This window comes from Chiloscyllium plagiosum, unplaced genomic scaffold (genome assembly GCF_037043375.1).
Source record: "Chiloscyllium plagiosum isolate Xiang-an unplaced genomic scaffold, Cpla_swu_hap1 HiC_scaffold_8, whole genome shotgun sequence".
Classification (NCBI taxonomy): domain Eukaryota; kingdom Metazoa; phylum Chordata; class Chondrichthyes; order Orectolobiformes; family Hemiscylliidae; genus Chiloscyllium; species Chiloscyllium plagiosum.
Genome location: NW_028270146.1, coordinates 106,497,903 through 106,521,157, shown reverse-complemented (window position 1 = coordinate 106,521,157; position 23,255 = coordinate 106,497,903).

Sequence of the window (23,255 nt, the reverse complement as noted above, 5' to 3'; positions counted from 1 at the left end):
TCCCACGCCCTCCTGATTTGTGTCTTGCAGAAAGGGCTTAGATTTTGGGGTGTCAGGAGGTGAGTTACTCTCCCTAGTCTCTGACCTACTCTTGCAGCCACTGTGGTGACGTGGTGAGTCCAGGTTGAGTTTCTGGATTAGTGGTGCTGGAAGAGCACGGCAGTTCAGGCAGCATCCAAGGAGCAGCAAAATCGACGTTTCGGGCAAAAGCCCTTCATCAGGAATAAAGGCAGTGAGCCTGAAGCGTGGAGAGATAAGCTAGAGGGGGGTGGGGGTGGGGAGAAAGTAGCATAGAGTACAATGGGTGAGTGGGGGAGGGGATGAAGGTGATAGGTCAGGGAGGAGAGGGTGGAGTGGATAGGTGGAAAAGGAGATAGGTAGGTAGGACAAGTCCGGATAAGTCATGGGGACAGTGCTGAGCTGGAAGGTTGGAACTAGGGTGAGGTGGGGGAAGGGGAAATGAGGAAACTGTTGAAGTCCACATTGATGCCCTGGGGTTGAAGTATTCCGAGGCGGAAGATGAGGCATTCTTCCTCCAGGCATCTGGTGGTGAGGGAGCGGCGGTGAAGGAGGCCCAGGACCTCCATGTGGTCAATGGTAACCCCCAAGGACGTTGATAGTGGGGGATTCCCTGATGGTAAGAGCTTTGAGAATTGTCAAGGGTCAGCGATTAGATTCTGTCTGATTGGAGTTGGTCATTGGCTAGCATTTGCCTGTTATGAATGTTCCTTGTTGGAATTTGCACAGGCAGGAAGGGACGATGAGAGATGATGATGATGATGCATCTATACAGAGAGCTTGACATAATCCCAGCTGAATTGATGGGGGGAGGAGGGCGGAGGGGCCAGAACAGGGCAATAGATCATTAACGTTCGGGGGAGTCAGCACTGGGCTCAGGGAGAGCCAGGTAGAGCAGTTCCAAACTCTCTGCTGACATCAGTCTGACTGAACTAGGGGCCCATGGGAAACTTCAAAACTGACACTGAGCATTTTGTGGGGAAGGGGATTAAACGTTGCAGAATACATGCAGCAAAATTGGTCAGAAATATATAATCAGCCTCAGCCTGATTAACCTACAAACTTCAGATGGAGGGGCTGAATGGCCTCCTGTTCCTGTGGGACAGGCTAAGAGAAAGGGGCTGAATGGCCTGTTCCTATGGGACAGGCTGGTGAAGGGGGCTGAATGGCCTCTGTTACTGTAGGACAGGCTGGAGAAGAGGGCTAAATGGCCTGTTCCTGTGGGACAGACTGGAAAATAGGGATAAATGGCTTGTTCCTGTGGGACAGGCCAACCAAGGGGGGTGAATGGCCTCCTGTTCCCTTGGGACAGGCTGGAGATGGGGCTGAATGGCTTCCTGTTCCTGTGGGAGAGGCTGGAGAAGGGGGTGAATGGACTGTTCCTGTAGGACAGGCTGGAGAAGGGGACTGAATGGACTGTTCCTGTGGGACAGGCTGGAGAAGGGGACTGAATGGACTGTTCCTGTGGGACAGGCTCAAGGAGGGGGGGCTGAATGGCCTCCTGTTCCTGTGGGACAGGCTGGAGAAGGGGGTGAATGGACTGTTCCTGTAGGACAGGCTGGAGAAGGGGACTGAATGGACTGTTCCTGTGGGACAGGCTGGAGAAACGGCTGAATGGCCTCCTGTTCCTGTGGCACAGGCTCAAGGAGGGGGGGCTGAATGGCCTCCTGTTCCTGTGGGACAGGCTGGAGAATAGGACTGAATGGCCTCCTGTTCCTGTGGGACATGCTAAGAGAAAGGGGCTGAATGGTCTGTAGTTCCTGTGGGACAGGCTGGAGAACGGGCTGAATGGCCTTCTGTTCCTGTGGAACAGGCTGGAGAAGGGGCTGAATGGCCTCCTGTTCCTGTGGGACGGGCTGAGAGAAGGCAATGAACTGCGGATGTGTGCACATTTAAGAGGCATTTGGATGGGTATATGAATAGGAAGGGTTTGGAGGGATGTGGGCCGGGTGCTGGCAGGTGGGACTAGAATGGGTTGGGATATCTGGTCAGCATGGACGGGTTTGACCAAAGGGGCTGTTTCCGTGCTGTACAGCTCTCTGACTCTATGGCTCACCTTGTCCAGGTACTGGGGGATGAGTTTGCTCAGGAGAGCCGCTGTATTGACACTCACTTCCGAAGGCTTGAGGACGACGCAGTTCCCTGTGGGTTCGACAGGAACAGACAGAGAGAGGGGGCAGGAAGGTTACACCGAGCCTCTCAGTGTTTACTGTTCAGAGCCTTCCCCACGGTCACGGACACAGCAACCCTTCCTGTTTCTAGAGGAGAGCAGACCATCCCGAAGCCGCACCTCCCCCACCACCGCCAACTCCGTCACCATCAGCGGGAAGGAACCCAGGCCGTCTTTCACCCCCAGACCCAAAATAAGGGCAAGCAGGTGGTCCTTCGGCCCCTTCCATGCCTGTGTGATCAGCTCCGATCCCGGCATTCCCGCACTCCCGTCCGGCCCTGAGCGGCCTTGGGTTCCCTCAGCCTGGGATCCTGTTGTGCCATGCAAGGCTTGGGGGAGGGGAAGAGCCAGAGCCTGGGATCTTGCTGTGCACATCTGAGATTAAGGGTGGAGCCCTGTCGCTGCCACCGGCTGAGGCTCAGGTTGGTTGGGGCGGGGAACTGGATTCTGGTATCTTCCTGTGCCTCACCGTCATTACTGTTACTACCGAAATGGAATCAATTTTGGTAAAGGGGCAGTACAGAGAGACCTGGGTGTTCTTGTACACCAGTCAATGAAGGTAAGCATGCAGGTACAGCAGGTAGTGAAGAAGGCTAATAGCGTGCTGGCCTTTATAACAAGAGGGATTGAGTATAGAAGCAAAGAGGTGCTTCTGCAGCTGTACAGGGCCCTGGTGAGACCACACCTGGAGTATTGTGTGCAGTTCTGGTCTCCAAATTTGAGGAAAGACATTCTGGCTATTGAGGGAGTGCAGCGTAGGTTCACGAGGTCAATTCCTGGAATGATGGGACTACCTTACGCTGAAAGATTGGAGCGACTGGGCTTGTATACCCTTGAGATTAGAAGACTGAGAGGGGATCTGATTGAGACATATAAGATTATTAAAGGATTGGATACTCTGGAGGCAGGAAACATGATTCCGCTGATCGGTGAGTGCCGAACCAGAGGACACAGCTTAAAAATATGGGGTAGACCATATAGGACAGAGCTCAGGAGAAACTTCTTCACCCAGAGAGTGGTGGCTGTGTGGAATGCTCTGCCCCAGAGGGCAGTGGAGGCCCAGTCTCTGGGTTCATTTAAGAAAGAGTTGGATAGAGCTCTCAAGGATCGTGGAATCAAGGGCTATGGAGATAAGGCAGGAACAGGATACTGATTAAGGATGATCAGCCATGATCCTATTGAATGGTGGTGCAGGCTCGAAGGGCAGAATGGCCTACTCCTGCACCTATTGTCTATTGTCTACTGACCTGCAGCGATGGCTCCAACCAAGGGGGTCAGAAGCAGCTGAATGGGCTGACTCCAGGCTGCGATGATCAGGGCCACTCCAAACGGCTCCTTCCGGATAAAACATTGGTCCAGCTTGGTTACCTGGGAATGGCAGGAGGCAAACATCATTCCCAATCCATGCCCGATCCGAATCAAGTCAGCCCTGGGGGAGGAAGACTGGGAAGGGCTCCAACTGGGAAGGCCATGGAATGGTCAGAACGTGAACTCCCCATTCAGAGAGGCAGTGTGACAAACGATGGCCTCACTTTGTGCCATTGAGAGTTCAGTCTCCCACAGAGACACTGCAGGTGGCTGGGAGCTCACTGGACTGGATGACTGGAAGAGAGTTAGAAAGAGATGTGGACAACAGAGAGAGGGAGAGAGAGAGATACAGAGAGAGAGAGAGACAGAGACAGAGAGTCACACACACTGAAAGAGAGAGTGAGAGGGAGTGCGAGAGAGAGAAACACAGAGAGAGAGAGAGACAGAGAGAGAGGGAGTGAGAGAGGGAGAGACAGACAGTGAGAGAGAGAGAGAGATACAGAAGATACAGAGAGAGAGAGAGACAGAGACAGAGAGAGAAACATTGACAGAGGTAGAGAGAAACAGAGAGAGTGAGAGAGACAAAGAGAGAGCGAGTTAGAAAGAGAGATACACACAAAGTGAGAGACACACACATAGGGAGTGAGAAAGGGAGATAGTGAGACAGACAGACAGTCAGAGAGAGAGGGAGTGAGAGAGAGGTAGAGAGACACAGATAGACAGAGTGAGAGAGACAGAGAGAGGGAGTGAGAGAGACACACACATAGAGAGAGACAGATAGACTGAGAGAGGGAGAGACAGACAGAGAGATGGAGAGATGGAGGGAGAGTCAGAAAGGAAGAGAGGGAGTGAGAAAGGTAGAGAGTGAGAGAGAGACAGAAAGAGAGAGGGAGTGAGAGAGAGTGTGAGAGAGGTGGAGAGACAGAGTGAGAGAGAGGGGGAGTGAGAGAGATAGGGAGAGACAGAGAGAGTAAGAGTGACAGAGAGAGAGAGTGAGAGAGGTAGAGAGAGACAGAGAGAGTGAGAGTGACAGAGAGGGAGTGAGAGAGATAGAGAGCGACAGAGAGTGTGAGAATAACAGAGAGAGGGAATGAGAGACAGAGAGACAGACAGAAAGTGAGAAACAGAGAGAGAGGGAGTAAGAGAGACACAGAGAAAGAGAATGTGAGAGAGGGAGATACAGATAGAGAGAGAGAGAGGGAGTGAGAGAGGGAGAAAGACAGAGTGAGAGAGACAGTCAGAGACAGAGAGAGAGTGAGATAGACAGAAAGAGACACACACACACACAGAGAAAGAGAGAGATAAAGAGAGTAAGGGAGAGAGAGAGAGAGAAAGGGATGGAGTGGAGAAGCAGAGGTAAAAACTCAGGCCAAACAGGGGAAATCGATGAGGGTTTGATGAATCACACCTCGACCTGCTGCAGGCTATTCACTTGGAAAATGTCAAAGCTGAAACTTCCAAAATACTCACCACTCATCTGGGACAAGAAAAAAACCCACTGCTCAGCTAGAAACAAGTGTAAATCTCCCAGCCTCCAGCAAGGAACACACCATTCAGCCTGCACATAGACACAGAGCTCTGGTCCAAGGGTCACTCTGGTCCATCTGTGTGAGGTGAGTCTGGAGGACCGGGTTTGGAGGGAAATGGGCCAAGTGCTGGCAGGTGGCACTGGATTGGGTTGGGATATCTGGTCGGCATGGACGGGTTGGACCGAAGGGTCTATTTCTGTGCCGTACAACTCTATGACTCTATGACCCCTGGCCCTGCATTAGGAAACACACTGATCAGGCTGCACTTCACCACTAGTTTCAGCAGTGTGTGTACTACCTGCAAGATGCACTGCAGAAACTCACCAAAGATCCTCACACAGTACCTTCCAAACCCCACAACTGCTTGCATCTCGAAGGACAAAGGCAGGTACATGGGAACACCACCCCCTCCAATTCCAGCTGTGAAAATGTTCTCCCTTTGAAACACTTACACATCATTTTAGACCCTACGTCCAATTTATAGCAGCATACAGACAATAAAAGATACGGGAGCACTTGAGCAATGAAGAGAGGCAGAGGGAGTGAGACAGACCCTCTGAGGGAGTTGCAGGGAGAGCGGGAGAGAGAGAGAAGTATTGAAAGAGGGCAATTCAGAGATGGAGAGACAGCAACAGAGTGATGGAGGAACAACAAGGAGAGGGAAGTGGATGATGATGGGTTAGTGTAGGGGGAGGAGCTGAGGATAGTGCATGGGTCAGCACAACATCGAGGGCCAAAGGGCCTGTCTGCGCTGTATTGTTCTATGTTCTATTTATTATGAACCAGAGAGATACAGATGGAGAGACACGGACTGAGGACAGAGGGGGATTGAGAGGTGGAAGGAGATAATGAGAGAGAGAGAGTGAGAAAGTGGGGGGGTACGGGAGAGACAGACGGGGGGGGGGAGAGAGAAGGAGTCTCCACCCCCAATACCTACGAACGTTTTCTCCACAAACTCGGCTGCGACCCAGCTTTTGATGTTGTTAATTGCAGAAATCGCCTCGTTTTTCACAAACGCAATCTCAGCTATCATTGCCTCAAACTTAGGCTGGAAAACACAACAGGCATTAGACATGCCCTCCCACACACCCTCCAACAGACCCACCCACACACCCTCCCACACACCCTCCCACAGACCCTCCAACAGACCCACCCACACACCCTCCCACAGACCCTCCAACAGACCCGCCCACACACCCTCCCACAGACCCTCCAACAGACCCACCCACACACCCTCCCACAGACCCTCCAACAGACCCACCCACACACCCTCCCACAGACCCTCCAACAGACCCACCCACACACCCTCCAACAGACCCTCCAAACAGACCCGCCCAGCACACCCTCCCACAGACCCTCCAACAGACCCACCCACACACCCTCCCACAGACCCTCCAACAGACCCGCCCACACACCCTCCCACAGACCCTCCAACAGACCCACCCACACACCCTCCCACAGACCCTCCAACAGACCCGCCCATACACCCTCCCACAGACCCTCCAACAGACCCACCCACACACCCTCCCACAGACCCTCCAACAGACCCGCCCACACACCCTCCCACAGACCCTCCAACAGACCCACCCACACACCCTCCCACAGACCCTCCCACAGACCCTCCAACAGACCTGCCCACACACCCTACACAGACCCTCCAACAGGCCCACCCACACACCCTCCCACACATGCTCCAACATACCCGCCCACACACCCTCCCACACACCCTTCCACAGACCCTCCAACAGACCCTCCCACACATCCTCCCACAGACCCACCCACACACCCTCCCACACATGCTCCAATATACCCGCCCACACACCCTCCCACAGACCCTCCAACAGACCCACCCACAGATCCTCCCACAGACCCTCCAACAGACCCACCCACACACCCTCCCACACATGCTCCAACATACCCGCCCACACATCCTCCCACACACCCTCCCACAGACCCTCCAACAGACCCTCCCACACATCCTCCCACAGACCCACCCACACACCCTCCCACACATGCTCCAATATACCCGCCCACACACCCTCCCACAGACCCTCCAACAGACCCACCCACAGATCCTCCCACAGACCCTCCAACAGACCCACCCACACACCCTCCCACACATGCTCCAACATACCCGCCCACACATCCTCCCACACACCCTCCCACAGACCCTCCAACAGACCCTCCCACACATCCTCCCACAGACCCACACACACACCCTCCCACACATGCTCCAATATACCCGCCCACACACCCTCCCACAGACCCTCCAACAGACCCACCCACACATCCTCCCACAGACCCTCCAACAGACCCACCCACACACCCTCCCACACATGCTCCAACATACCCGCCCACACATCCTCCCACACACCCTCCCACAGACCCTCCAACAGATCCTCCCACATACCCTCCCACAGATCCTCCAACAGACCCTCCCACACACCCTCCCACAGACCCACCCACACACCCTCCCACACATGCTCCAACATATCCGCCCACATACCCTCCCACACACAACCTCCCACACACCCTCCCACAGACCCTCCCACACACCCTCCCACAGACCCTCCCACAGACCCTCCCACACACCCTCCCACAGACTCTCCCACACAGCCTCCCACACACACCCTCCCACAGACCCTCCCACACACCCTCCCACAGACTCTCCCACACAGCCTCCCACACACACCCTCCCACAGACCCTCCCAAAGACTCTCCCACAGACCCTCCAACAGGGTAAGGGACCCTCCCACCGTGTGACACACACTCCCTCTGGGTGTGGGACCCTCCCACTGGGTGACATACCCACCCACTGGGTGACACACACTCCCTCTGGGTGACACACACTCCCTCTGGGTGAGGGACCCTACCACCGTGTGACACACACTCCCTCTGGGTGACACACCCTCCCACTGGGTGAGGGACCCTCCCACTGGGTGACAGACACTCACACTGGGTGACACACTCTCCACTGGGTGACAGACTCTCCCACTGGGTGACACACCCTCCCTCTGGGTGACTCACCCTCCCACTGGGTGAGGGCCCCTCCCACTGGGTGACTGACTCTCCCACTGCGTGACACACCCTCCACTGGGTGACAGACTCTCCCACTGGGTGACACACCCTCCCACTGGGTGAGGGACCCTTCCACTGGGTGACACACTCTCCCACTGGGTGACACACCCTCCACTGGATGACAGACTATCCCTCTGGGTGACACACCCTCCCACTGGGTGACACACTCTCCCACTGGGTGACATACCCTCCCACTGGGTGACACACCCTCCCACTGGGTGACATACCCTCCCACTGGGTGACACACTCTCCCACTGGGTGACATGCCCTCCCACTGGGTGACACACCCTCCCTCTGGGTGACATACCCTCCCACTGGGTGACACACCCTCCCACTGGGTGACAGACTCTCCCTCTGGGTGACATACCCTCCCACTGGGTGACATACCCTCCCACTGGGTGACACACCCTCCCACTGGGTGACATACCCTCCCACTGGGTGACACACGCTCCCTCTGGCGACATACCCTCCCACTGGGTGACACACCCTCCCTCTGGGTGACAGACTATCCCTCTGGGTGACACACCCTCCCACTGGGTGACACACTCTCCCACTGGGTGACACACCCTCCCACTGGGTGACAGACTATCCCTCTGGGTGACACACCCTCCCACTGGGTGACACACCCTCCCACTGGGTGACATACCCTCCCACTGGGTGACACACCCTCCCTCTGGGTGACAGACTCTCCCTCTGGGTGACACACCCTCCCACTGGGTGACATACCCTCCCACTGGGTGACACACCCTCCCACTGGGTGACACACCCTCCCTCTGGGTGACACACCCTCCCTCTGGGTGACATACCCTCCCACTGGGTGACACACCCTCCCTCTGGGTGACATACCCTCCCTCTGGGTAACATACCCTCCCACTGGGTGACAGACTATCCCTCTGGGTGACACACCCTCCCACTGGGTGACACACTCTCCCACTGGGTGACACACCCTCCCACTGGGTGACAGACTATCCCTCTGGGTGACACACCCTCCCACTGGGTGACACAGCCTCCCACTGGGTGACATACCCTCCCACTGGGTGACACACCCTCCCTCTGGGTGACAGACTCTCCCTCTGGGTGACACACCCTCCCACTGGGTGACATACCCTCCCACTGGATGACACACCCTCCCACTGGGTGACACACCCTCCCTCTGGGTGACACACCCTCCCTCTGGGTGACAGACTCTCCCTCTGGGTGACACACCCTCCCACTGGGTGACACACCCTCCCACTGGGTGACACACCCTCCCTCTGGGTGACACACCCTCCCACTGGGTGACACACCCTCCCTCTGGGTTACAGATTCTCCCACTGGGTGACACACCCTCCCACTGGGTTACAGATTCTCCCCCTCCGAGTGGGGGACCCTGCTGGTGAACCTTGCGCAGATCCTGGTCGAGAGCATCGAGCAGTGCCGTTTCATTATCCTGAAGGAGAGTGATCAGCGAGCGGAGCTGGGTGATGCGAAACTCCACTGACTGGGTCTTCCTGCTCAGATAGGCACGGCGTAAACCCAACAGGGACTCAGCAAATGTCGCCATCGCACAGAGAGAGAGAGAGAGACTGCTGAACAAAACAGAATAACCCATCAGACAGACAGCCTGCCCCAGGGGAATGGCCTTCGCCTGGGGAATGATCAATCAGGACAACACAGGATGTGTTTGAACAGCCCATTGAGACTGCACCAACCTGTCCATGGATTGGTCACCCTTACACCTCCCACTGACACCTGCTGTCCACTGTGTCTCAGTGTCAGCTCCGGTACAGACTGTGTGTGTGTGTGTGTATGTGTGTGTGCGTGTGTGTGTGTCTATGTGCAACAGTGAGTGTGTGCATCTGTGTGTGTCTATGTGTGTGTCTGTGTGACTATGTGTCAATGTGGGTGTCTGTGTGGCTATGTGTGCATCTGTGAGTGTCTGTGTGACTATGTGTGTGTCTGTGAGTGTCTGTGCGTGTGTGTCTGTGTGTCAATGTGTGTGCCTGTGTGTGTCTGTGTGTCTGTGTGTCAATGTGTGTATCTGTAAGTGTGTGTCTGTGTGACTGTGTCAATGTGGGTGTCTGTGAGTGTCTATGTGACAATGTGTGTGTCTGTGAGTGTGTGTCTGTGTGTCAATCTGTGTGTCTGTCTGTGTGACAATGTGTGTGTCTGTAAGTGTGTGTCTGTGTGACTGTGTCAATGTGGGTGTCTGTGAGTGTCTATGTGACAATGTGTGTGTCTGTGAGTGTGTGTCTGTGTGACTGTGTCAATGTGGGTGTCTGAGAGTGTGTGCATCTGTGAGTGCCTGTGTGACTATGTGCGTGTCTGTGAGTGTCTGTAAGTGTGTGTCTGTGTGTCAATGTGGGTGCCTGTGTGTGTCTGTGTGTCTGTGTGACTGTGTCAATGTGGATGTCTGTGAGTGTCTGTGTGACAATGTGTGTATCTGTAAGTGTGTGTCTGTGTGACTGTGTCAATGTGGGTGTCTGTGAGTGTCTATGTGACAATGTGTGTGTCTGTGAGTGTGTGTCTGTGTGTCAATGTGTGTGTCTGTATGTGACAATGTGTGTGTCTGTAAGTGTGTGTCTGTGTGACTGTGTCAATGTGGGTGTCTGTGAGTTTCTATGTGACAATGTGTGTGTCTGTGAGTGTGTGTCTGTGTGTCAATGTGTGTGCCTGTGTGTCTGTGTGTCTGTATGATAATGTGTGTGTCTGTGAGTGTGTGTCTGTGTGACTGTGTCAATGTGTGTGTCTGAGAGTGTGTGCATCTGTGAGTGTCTGTGTGACTATGTGCGTGTCTGTGAGTGTCTGTAAGTGTGTGTCTGTGTGTCAATGTGGGTGCCTGTGTGTGTCTGTGTGTCTGTGAGTGTGTGTCTGTGTGACTGTGTCAATGTGGGTGTCTGTGAGTGTCTGTGTGACAATGTGTGTGTCTGTGAGTGTGTGTCTGTGTGACTGTATCAATGTGGGTGTCTGTGAGTGTCTGTGTGACAATGTGTGTGTCTGTGAGTGTGTGTCTGTGTGACTGTGTCAATGTGGGTGTCTGTGAGTGTCTATGTGACAATGTGTGTGTCTGTGAGTGTGTGTCTGTGTGTCAATGTGTGTGTCTGTATGTGACAATGTGTGTGTCTGTAAGTGTGTGTCTGTGTGACTGTGTCAATGTGGGTGTCTGTGAGTTTCTATGTGACAATGTGTGTGTCTGTGAGTGTGTGTCTGTGTGTCAATGTGTGTGCCTGTGTGTCTGTGTGTCTGTATGATAATGTGTGTGTCTGTGAGTGTGTGTCTGTGTGACTGTGTCAATGTGTGTGTCTGAGAGTGTGTGCATCTGTGAGTGTCTGTGTGACTATGTGCGTGTCTGTGAGTGTCTGTAAGTGTGTGTCTGTGTGTCAATGTGGGTGCCTGTGTGTGTCTGTGTGTCTGTGAGTGTGTGTCTGTGTGACTGTGTCAATGTGGGTGTCTGTGAGTGTCTGTGTGACAATGTGTGTGTCTGTGAGTGTGTGTCTGTGTGACTGTATCAATGTGGGTGTCTGTGAGTGTCTGTGTGACAATGTGTGTGTCTGTGAGTGTGTGTCTGTGTGACTGTGTCAATGTGGGTGTCTGTGAGTGTCTGTGTGACAATTTGTGTGTCTGTGAGTGTGTGTCTGTATGACTGTGTCAATGTGGGTGTCTGTGAGTGTCTGTGTGACAATGTGTGTGTCTGTGAGTGTGTGTCTGTGTGTGTCTGCGAGTGTGTGTCAATGTGTGTCTGTGAGTGTCTGTGTGACTGTGTGTCAATGTGGGTGTCTGTGAGTGTGTGTCTGTGTGACTGTGTCAATATGGGTGTCTGTGAGTGTCTGTGTGACAATGTGTGAGTCTGTGAGTGTGTTTGTGTGACTGTGTTAATGTGGGTGTCTGTGTGTGTATTTGTGTGACTGTGTGTCAATGTGGGCGTCTGTGAGTGTGTGTCTGTCTGACTGTGTCAATGTGGGTGTCTGTGTGTGTGACAATGTGTGTGTCTGTGATGTGTGCCTGTGTGACTGTGTCAATGTGGGTGTCTGTGAGTGTGTTTGTGTGACTGTGTGTCAATGTGGGCGTCTGTGTGTGTGACAATGTGTGTGTCTGTGATGTGTGTCTGTGTGACTGTGTCAATGTGGGTGTCTGTGTGTGTGACAATGGGTGTGTCTGTGATGTGTGTCTGTGTGACTGTGTCAATGTGGGTGTCTGTGAGTGTGTTTGTGTGACTGTGTGTCAATGTGGGCGTCTGTGTGTGTGACAATGTGTGTGTCTGTGAGTGTGTTTGTGTGACTGTGTGTCAATGTGGGCGTCTGTGAGTGTGTGTCTGTGTCACTGTGTTAATGTGGGTGTCTGTGTGTGTATTTGTGTGACTGTGAGTGTGTTTGTGTGACTGTGTGTCAATGCGTAAAAAAGCAAATTACTGCAGATGCTGGAATCTGAAACCAAAAGAGAAAATGTTGGAAAATCTCAGCAGGTCTGGCAGCATCTGTAAGGAGAGAAAAGAGCTGACGTTTCGAGTCTAACTGACCCTTTGTCAAAGTTTTGACAAAGGGTCAGTTAGACTCGAAACGGAATGGGACTATTTGGTGCCTCCATTTTGGCTCTAAACTGTTTTGGCGCTCATTACTTTGGCGCTGAGATGTTTTGGCGCCAATTCAGAATTTTAAAAAGTCTTGTAGAGCGCGTAAGAAATTTGTTTTTATTGCATTGTAAGAAATAAATCTAATTCTTTTTTATTCATTATTTTTAACCTATTCATTATAAAATCAAATTTCTACATTTTGCTACATTTATCAAACACATATAGATAACCATCGTGTGAAAATTTTAATTTGTCTCTCTTGCTTAGAATGTTTTCAGCTATTTCTGGTATGGGCTCTACAAGAAAATGGAATGAAAATTGTATTACAGCTTTCCAATGTGAAGACAGAAGGGCTTAAGTATCATCAAGGCTGTAGATAACTATTAACAATTGTTCAATGAGAAAATGATGACAAAACGAGATTTGAATCTACAGAGGGTCATTACAGCTTTGACTATCAACTCTTGCGAGTTGAGAAAATTACATCGGGTTGTTAGTCATCCTCTCTTCTTTCACCAAACAAGCCTTTTTTTAAAATTCTGAATTGGCGCCAAAACAGCTCAGCGCCAAAGTAATGAGTGCCAAAACAGTTTAGAGCCAAAACGGTGGGGCCAAATGATCAGCACCCAAAGGGCAGTGCCAACACATACCCGACCCGACTCGAAACGTCAGCTCTTTTCTCTCCTTACAGATGCTGCCAGACCTGCTGAGATTTTCCAGCATTTTCTCTTTTGGTGTGTGTCAATATGTATGTCTGTGTGTCTGTGAGTGTGTGTCTGTGTCTACGTGTGTCTGTGAGTGTGTGTGTGTCAATGTGTGGATCTGTGCATTTGTTTGTGCGTGTGTGTGTGTGCATCTGGAGTGTATGTGTCTCTGTGTCTGCATTTCAATATGTGTGTCTGTGTGTCTGTCCATGTGTGTAAGTATATCTATGTGTGAGTCTATGTCAGTGAGCGTATGTGTGTGAGTATATCTGTGTCTGTGTGTGAGAGAGAGAGTGACTGTGCCTAAGCGTATGTTTGAGCGTGTGTGTGAGCATGTGTGTGTGACTGTGTGAGTGTCTGCGTGTGTGTGTGACTGTGTCTGTGTGTGTGTGTTTGTGAGTGAACATGTGTGTGTGAGAGAGAGTGACTGTGTCTATGTGTATGTGAGTGAGCATGTGTGTGTGTGCATGTGTGAGTGACTGTGTGTGTGTGAGACTGTGTCTGTGAGCATATGTAAGTGACTGTGTGCACATGTGTGTGCATGTGTGTGTGACTGTGTGTATGTCCATGTGTGTGACAGTGACTGTTTCTATGTGTTTGTGAGTGAGCATATGTGTGTGAGTGACTGTGTGTGTGTGTGTGCGTGTACATGTGTACGTGTATGCGTGTGCGTGTGAACATGTGTGTGCATGTGTGTGTGACTGTGTGTACGTCCATGTGTGTGACAGTGACTGTGTCTATGTGATTGTGAGTGAGCATATGTGTGAGTGACTCTGTGTGTGCATGTGTGTGCGTGTGTGTGTGTATGTGTGTATGTGTGCGTGCGTGTGTATGTGTGTGTGTACGTGTGTGTGTGTGTGCGTGCGTGTGTGTACGTGTGCACGTGTGTGTGTACGTGTGTGTGTGTATGCGTGTGTGTGTGTGTGTTTTAGGATGGGGTTCAGGGTAAGATTTTGTTGCTCACTTTGTGCTGTCCTGATCAACCCCAGAGTGTGGATTTTGAGGTAAGTGTTCCTCCCCCTCTTGTCCCCATCTTACTCACCAGCTGTCTGGATCCAGTAACTCCCCTCACACTCTATCCAGTGTCTCTGATTCCCCCAGTAACCCGGCCCAGGGGGGTAATACTGTTGCTGAGGGAGGGTATGTTCCTGACTGGATGTGATTACATTGCAACATGAAGGTACTGAGTGTAACAGAGTTTGCTACATTGCAGTATATCATCTCCTCTGCTGCCTGGGTCATGTGAATGAGGTTTCAAACCCTGACCGATGGAATATAATCTGGTGAAATGTGATTCACGCTCAGACGAAGAACAGAAAACACCACACTGTTTGTTTGAAAATGGTGAGAAATGATTAAACATTATTTTCCGGGGGCACGGTTGTCCTTGTAAACACACCTCAATCACCTGATGCTGCAGTCAGCAAATTGGACAACAAATGATATGAATGGGTTTTCCCATTCCCTAATAATGTTAATATCCATTGGGGTTTCTCCTTCACACACAGTGATATTGTCACAGAGACACACTCACTCAGTCCCCCTCTCTCTCACACACACACACAATTACTCAATCTCTCACACACATATTCACTCAATCTCTCTCACACACTAACACACACTCACTCAATCTCTCACACACACTCACTCGCTCAATCTCTCACACACGCTAATACACACACTCACTCAATCTCTCTCACACACACAATTATTCAATCTCTCACACACATACTCACTTAATCGCTCACACACACACACAATTACTCAATCTCTCTCACACACTAACACACACTCACTCAATCTCTCACACACACTCACTCGCTCAATCTCTCACACACGCTAATACACACACTCACTCAATCTCTCTCACACACACAATTATTCAATCTCTCACACACATACTCACTTAATCGCTCACACACACACACAATTACTCAATCTCTCACACACAATTACTCAATCTCTCACACACATACTCACTCAATCGCTCACACACACACACAATTACTCAATCTCTCTCACACACTAACACACACACTCGCTCAATCTCTGCCACACACACACTAACACACACTCTCGCTCAATCTCTGCCCCACACACACACACACTCAATCAATCTCTCACACACACTAACACACACTAACACACACACTCGCTCAATCTCTCACACACACTCACTCAATCTCTCACACACACTAACACACACTCGCTCAATCTCTCACACACACTCACTCAATCTCCCACACACACTAACACACGCACTCACTCAATCTCTCACACACACTCACTCAATCTCCCACACACACTAACACACACTCACTCAATCTCTCACACACACACTAACACACACACTCGCTCAATCTCTCACACACACTCACTCAATCTCCCACACACACTAACACACACTCACTCAATCTCTCACACACACGCTAACACACACACTCGCTCAATCTCTCACACACAATCGCTCAATCTCTCACACACACTCACTCAATCTCTCACACACACTAACACCCACAAACACACACACACTCGCTCAATCTTTCACACACACTCAATCTCTCACACACACTCACTCAATTTCTCACACACACTAACACACACACTCGCTCAATCTCTCACACACACACACTCGCTCAATCTCTCACACACACTCACTCAATCTCCCACACACGCTAATACACACACTCACTCAATCTCTCATAGACACTAACACACACACACTCACTCAATCTCTCACACACACTCGCTCAATCTCTGACACACACTCACTCAATCTCTCACACACACTAACACAAACACACACACACTCACTCAATCTCTCACACACACTCACTCAATCTCTCACACTCACTCAATCTCTCACACACACTAACACACACACTCGCTCAATCTCTCACACACACTCACTCAATCTCTCACACTCACTCAATCTCTCACACACACTAACACACACACTCGCTCAATCTCTCACACACACACACTCAATCTCTCTAACGCACACACACTCAATCTCACACACAAATGCACTCACTCAATCTCTCTTTCATACACACACCCACTCGCTCAGTCTCTCACACACACTCACTCAAACTCTCACGTTCACTAACACACACACACTCGCTCAATCTCTCTCACACACACACACACACAATCTCACACACACACACACACACACTCAATCCCACACACAAACTGTCACAGGAATATTGCGTGCAATTCTAGTATCCTTCCTATTGGAAGGATGTTGTGAAACTTGAAAGGGTTCAGAAATGATTTACAAGGATGTTGCCAGGGTTGGAGGATTTGAACTATAGGGAGAGGCTGAATATGCTGGGGCTGTTTTTCCTGGAGCATCGGAGGCTGAGGGGTGACTTTATAGAAGTTTATAAAATTATGAGGGGCATGGATAGGATAAACAGACAAAGTCTTTTCCCTGTGGTCGGGGAGTCCAGAACTAGAGGGCATAGGCTTAGTGTGAGAGAGGAAAGATATAAAAGAGACCTAAGGGGCAACGTTTTCACACAGAGGGTGGTGCATGTATGGAATGAGCTGCCAGAGGAAGTGGTGGAGGCTGGTACAATTACAGCATTTAAAAGGCATCTGGATGGGTATGTGAATAGGAAGGATTTAGAGGGATATGGGCCAAATGCTAGCAAATGGGACTCGATATCTGGTCGGCATGGACGAGTTGGACTGAAGGGTCTGTTTCCTAGCTGTACATCTCTCTGACTCTATGATGCGCATACACAAACACACTCAGTCATGTACTTGCACACTGCCATGCATTCACACAGTCTCACACACAAACACACAAAAGGTGAGCCTTGCACACTCACCTCCACACACACGGACTCACTATCTCTTACACAAACACGTGTCCGTCGGGTGAATCACTGCACCCGGTGGATTTGATTAAATACAGATTGTTCTCTGTTTTCAGGCAACACAAAACTCAAAGCCACCGTTGGACAGGGTAGCATTTTATACATTCCTGCTGCCGGGGTAAAACAGGCCTCAGGCCAGGTTAAAAGTCTGTGACAGATTCTGAACAAGGCCTCACATCTGTAATTGAGGCTGACCTGACCAGTCACCTTTTGTCTGGTGAGAGATCAAGTGAGAGCAAGTGAGAGGGAGAAAGACAACAAGAGAGTGTGAGAGGGCGTGAAAGAGAGAGAGAGAGAGCGAGGGAGAGAGTGCAAGTGAGGGTGAATACAAGAGGCAGAGAGAAAGCGAGTTAGAGATGGGGGGCAGAGAGAGAGAGAGAGGAGTGAGTGAGAGAGACTAAGAAAATGAGAGAGCGAGGGAGGAGAGGACAGAGGGGAGAGCGACGGAGAGGGTGAAGGAAAGACTAAGGGAGGGAAAAGGAAAGAGAGAGAGCATGCCATAGAGAGAGAGCGAGAATGGGAGAGAGAGAGAGAGAGACAGGCAGCCCAACCGATACAATGAGAGAAAGAGAAAGAGAGAGAGTGAGAAACAGCAAGAGGGAGATTGAGGGAGAGAGAGAGAGAGAGAATGAAAAGGAATGAAGGATTTCTCATAGAAATCTCTAAAATTCTGACAGGGCTCTATAGGATGAACACAGGAGGGACAATGCAGATGACCACAGAGGGGCAAGTCCAGAACCAGGGGTTAAAAAGTTGAGGATGCGAGTTGGGCCATTTCAAACCGGGCTGGGGAGAAATGTCTTCACCCAGGGAGTGGGCTGCCTGTGGAAATCTCTGTCTCAGGAAATGGTTGCGATCAAAACATTGAGTGTTCTCAAGCAGGGGGTGAGAAATAATTCTCAAGGCTTGAAAGATATGGGGAGAAAGTGATCACAGGAGGACGGGGGAACGAGAAAACTTCAGAGAAACCTTGAGGAAGAAAACCCGATGAAATGCTAAATCCCTGAAGGAGCCGGACTCCCAAAGTTGTCCTTGCCTCTCTATCACAATGGAGACCCTCAGTCTAAACATTGTGCGTGTTTAAAACAGAAATAGATAAGGTCTTGATTGCCAAGGTTACAGCAAGAAAGCAGGAAAATGGGGCTGGAAAGTCTATCAGCCCTGATTGCATAGCAGCTCAGACTCAATGGCCTATTTCCTGCTCTTGTCTTGCAGTTTCAAGTATAACATTGCAACTAGATTAGATTCGATTCCCTACAGTGTGGAAACAGGCCCTTCAGCCCAACCAGTCCACACTGACCCGCCGAAGAGTAACCCACCTAGACCCATTCCCCCTCTAATGCACCTAACACTATGGGCAATTTAGCATGGCCCATTCACCCTAACCTGCACGTCTTTGGGATTGTGGGAGGAAACCGGAGCAAACCCACGCAGACACGGGGAGAATGTGCAAACTCCGCACAGACAGTCGCCCGAGGCTGGAATCGAACCTGGGTCTCTGCTACTGTGGGGGCAGCAGTGCTAACCACTGAGCCACCGTGCCACCCTCTAAGATCAGGAGTATGCTATTTTAGCTCATTAAACACATTCAGTATGTAACTCCTGGGTGAGACAGGATTCAGCCCTTAGGCCCCAGCTTTGAGCAATCTGTATTAATGACTGGAATGCTGGGACGGAAAACACTTTCACCAAATTTGCAGGGAAGCAAGGTTGGAATCGGGAATTTACAAGTGGCCATGGAAAGGTCTGGTGAATGGGCCACCAATTTTGGCAGGTTGAGTTTAAGATCTATAAGTTTGAGCTTTTTCACTTTGATCAGAATTTTTTTCTTTTAAAAAAAGGCAGTTTATTTAAGGCTGAGACGGATAGATTCTTGATCATTCGGGGAATCAAGGAGTATGAGGGGAAAAGGCAGGAGAGTGGGCGTGAGGGATTTCCGATCAGCCTCAGTCTGACTCGATGGTGCAGCACGCTCGATGGACCGAAGGGCCTATTGTCCTTCTGGCCTTAACCTCCAAATGAGGAGAAACTTTAAAACGCCTCCGCGCAGAGGGATCTGGATTGTCCTTGTGCATCAATTGCAGAAAACTATAATGCAGGTCCAGCAGATAATCAGTGGAAGACAACCAGAGTATTGGGAATTATCCCCAAAAGCCACAGAGAACACAAGTCAAGAGGTTCTGCAAGGCTTTAGTGAGACCACACCTTGAATCTCGGGGACAGTTTTAGTCTCCTAACTTGAGGTGGCCTCTAGTTCTATCGAATGGCAGTTTAGGGGAGGTTCTCTTAGTTGATCCCAGAGATGAGATACTTGTCTTATGAAGAGAGACTGAGCAGTTGAGGCTGATTTTGTGATATAGGATGATCCAGACCCGAAGCAGAGAGGTACCAATATCCTGGCTGGGTGGGGTGGGGGGTGGGGGGAGGGAATTTGCTAATGCCGTTCAGGAGGGTTTAAACTAATTCAGCAGGAGGATGGAAACCTACATTGTAGTCCCAGTGTTCAGGAGACTGTGAGTAATGAGGTCAGAAATAAGAGTGTACTGGCGGGCAGAAAGGTGGCTTGAAATGTGTGTACTTCGAGACCAGGAACATCTGGAATAAGGTGGGTGAACTTGCAGCATGGGTTGGTACCTGGAGCTTCGATGTTGTGGCCATTTTGGAGACAGGGATAGAGCAGGGACAGGAAGGGTGGTCGCCGGTTCAGGGGTTTAGAGGTTTCAGTAAGAACAGATAAGATGGTAAAAGAGAGGGGAGGTGCGTCATTGTTAGTCAAGCACAGTGTTACGGTGGCAGAAAGGACATTTGATGAGCACTCATCTGCTGAGGTAGCATGGGCTGAGGTTAGAAACAGGAAAGGAGAGGTCGCCCTGTTGGGAGTTTTCCACAGGCCCCCGAAAAGTTCCAGAGGTGCAGAGGACAGGATAGCAAAGATGATTCTCGATAGGAGCGAGAGTGACAGGGTAGTTGTAATGGGGGACTTTAACTTTCCAAATATTGACTGGAAATACTATAGTTCAAGTACTTTGAATGTGTCAGTTTTTGTCTAATGTGTGCAGGATGGTTTCCTGATGCAGTATGGAGACAGGCCAACAAGGGGCGACACCATATTAGGTTTGGTACTGGGTGAGGAACCTGGTCAAGTGTTAGATTTGGAGGTAGGTGAGCACTTTAGTGATAGTGACCACAATTCAGTTATGTTTACTTTAGCGAATTGAAAGGCATTGGTATATACCACAGGGCAAGAGTTATAGCTGGGGAAAGGTAATTGTGATGTGATTAGACAAGATTTAGGATGCATAGGATTGGGAAGGAAACTGCAGGGGATGGACACAATTGAAATATTGAGCTTATTGAAGGAACAGCTACTGCGTGTCCTTGGTAAGTATGTACCTGTCAGGGAGGAAGGAAGTGGTCGAGTAAGGGAGCCATAGTTTACTAAGGAAGTTGAATCTCTTTTCAAGAGGAAGAAGGCAGCTTATGTTAGGATGGGACGTGAAGGCTCAGTTAGAGCGCTTCAGAGTTACAAGTTAGCCAGGAAAGAGCTAAAGAGAGAGCGAAGAAGAGCCAGGAGGGGACATGAGAAGTCGTTGGCAGGTAGGATCAAGGAAGACACTAAAGTTTTCTCTAGGGTATATCCGGAATAAAAGGAGGACTAGAGTAAGATTAAGGCCAGTCCAGGACAGTAGTGGGAAATTGTGGGTGGAGTCAGAGGAGATAGGAGAAGGACTAAATGAATATTTTTTTTGTCATTATTCACACTGGAAAAAAGACAATGTTGTTGAGGAGAACACTGAGATACAGGCTACTAGACTAGACAGGATTGAGGTTCAGAAGGAGGAGGTGTTAGCAATTCTGGAAAGTGTGAAAATAGGTAAGTCCCCTGGGCCGGATGGGATTTATCTGAGGATTCTCTGGGAAGCCAGGGAGGAGATTGCCAAGTCTTTGGCTTTGGTCTTTATGTCATTGTCTACAGGAATTGGGCCAGGAGACAGGAGGATAGCAAATGTTGTCCCCTTGTTCAAGAAAGGGAGTGGAGACAACCCTGGTAATTATAGCCCAGTGAGCCTTATTTCGGTTGTAAATAAAGTATTGTAAAAGGTTATAAAAGATAGGATTTATAATCATCTGGAAAGGAATAAGTTGATTAGGGATAATCAACACGGTTTTGTGAAGGGTAGGTCATACCTCGCAAACCTCATTGAGTTCTTTGAGAAGGTGAACAAACAGGTGGATGAGGGTAAAGCAGTTGATGTGGTGTATATGGATTTCAGTAAGGCGTTTGATAAGGTTCCCCACGGTAGGCTATTACACGAAATAAAGAGGTAAAAACAATGACTGCAGATGCTGGAAACCAGATTCTGGATTAGTGGTGCTGGAAGAGCACAGCAATTTAGGCAGCATCCGAGGACAGGCAAAATCGACGTTTCGGGCAAAAGCCCTTCAGGAAGGGCTTTTGCCCGAAACGTCGATTTTGCCTGTCCTATTACACGAAATACAGAGGCATGGGATTGAGGGTGATTTAGCGGTTTGGATCAGAAATTAGCTAGCTGAAAGAAGACAGAGGATGGTGGTTGATGGAAAATGTTCATCCTGCAGTTTAGTGGTGTACCGCAAATATCTGTTTTGGGTCCGCTGCTGTTTCTCATTTTTATAAATGACCTGGATGAGGGTGTAGAAGGATGGGTTAGTAAATTTGGGGTCGACTCTAAGGTCAGTGGAGTTGTGGATAGTGCTGAAGGATGTTCCAGGTTAGAAAGAGACAGAGCTGGGCTGAGAGTTGGAAAATAGAGTTTAATGCAGTGGTGTGTGAAGTGATTCACTTTGGAAGGAGTAACAGGAATACAGAGTACTGGGTTAATGGTAAGATTGTTGGTAGTGTAAATGAGCAGAGGGATCTCGGTGTTCATGTACATAGATCCCTGAAAGTTGCCACCCAGGTTGATAGGGTTGTGAAGAGGGCATACAGTGTGTTAGCTTTTATTGGGAGAGGGATTGAGTTTCGGAGCCATGAGGTCATGTTGCAGCTGTACAAAACTCTGGTTTGGCCGCACTTGGAGTGTGGCGTGCAGTTCTGGTCACCGTATTTTAAGAAGGATGTGGAAGCTTTGGAAAGGGTTCAGAGGAGATTTACCAGGATGTTGCCTGGTCTGGAGGGAAGGTCTTATGAGAAAAGGCTGAGGGAACTGAGGCTGTTTTCGTTAGAGAGCAGAAGGTTGAGAGGTAACTTAATTGAGGCATATAAGATAATCAGAGGGTTAGATAGGGTGGACATTCCTCGGATGGTGATGGCTAGCACGAGGGGACGTAGTTTTAAATTGAGGGGTGGTAGATATAGGACAGGTGTCAGAGGTAGGTTCTTTACTCAGAGAATAGTAGGGGTGTGGAATGCCCTGCCTGCAACAGTAGTAGAATCGCCAACCTTAGGGGCATTTAAATGGTCACTGGATAAACATATGAATGAAAATGGATAGATGAGCTTCAGATTGGTTCCACAGGTCGGTGCAACGTCAAGGGCCGAAGGGCCTGTACTGCGCTGGAATGTTCTATGTTCTATGTTCCTCCCTCATGCTCCATCATTCTTTTTTTTCCAAATTGGCATGCCATGAAGAGCCTTTTGACATTCCATGTTCTATTGAGTCGAGGAACCATTTTAAAAAATGAAATTCTTACAGCATAGACAGAGGCCACTTTGTGGATGTCTGTAACCACCCTGTGAAAAACATCCCATCCCCCAGCCAGCATTAACCCTGGCAAAGCCACCTCACCTGCAGCTCCCTGGACAGCGGTAGCATGGCCAATCTAACTAACCTGCACATCTTTGGATTGTGGGAGGAACCTGGAGCATCCAGAGAAAACCCACACAGACACGGGGAGAATGTGTAAACTCCGCACAGACAGTCGCCTGAGGCTGGAATCAAACATGGGACCCTGGTGCTGTGAGGCAGCAGTGCTAACCACTGAGCCACTGTACTGACCCCCACCTACCCCGCATTGTTTGAGTGCATCGGT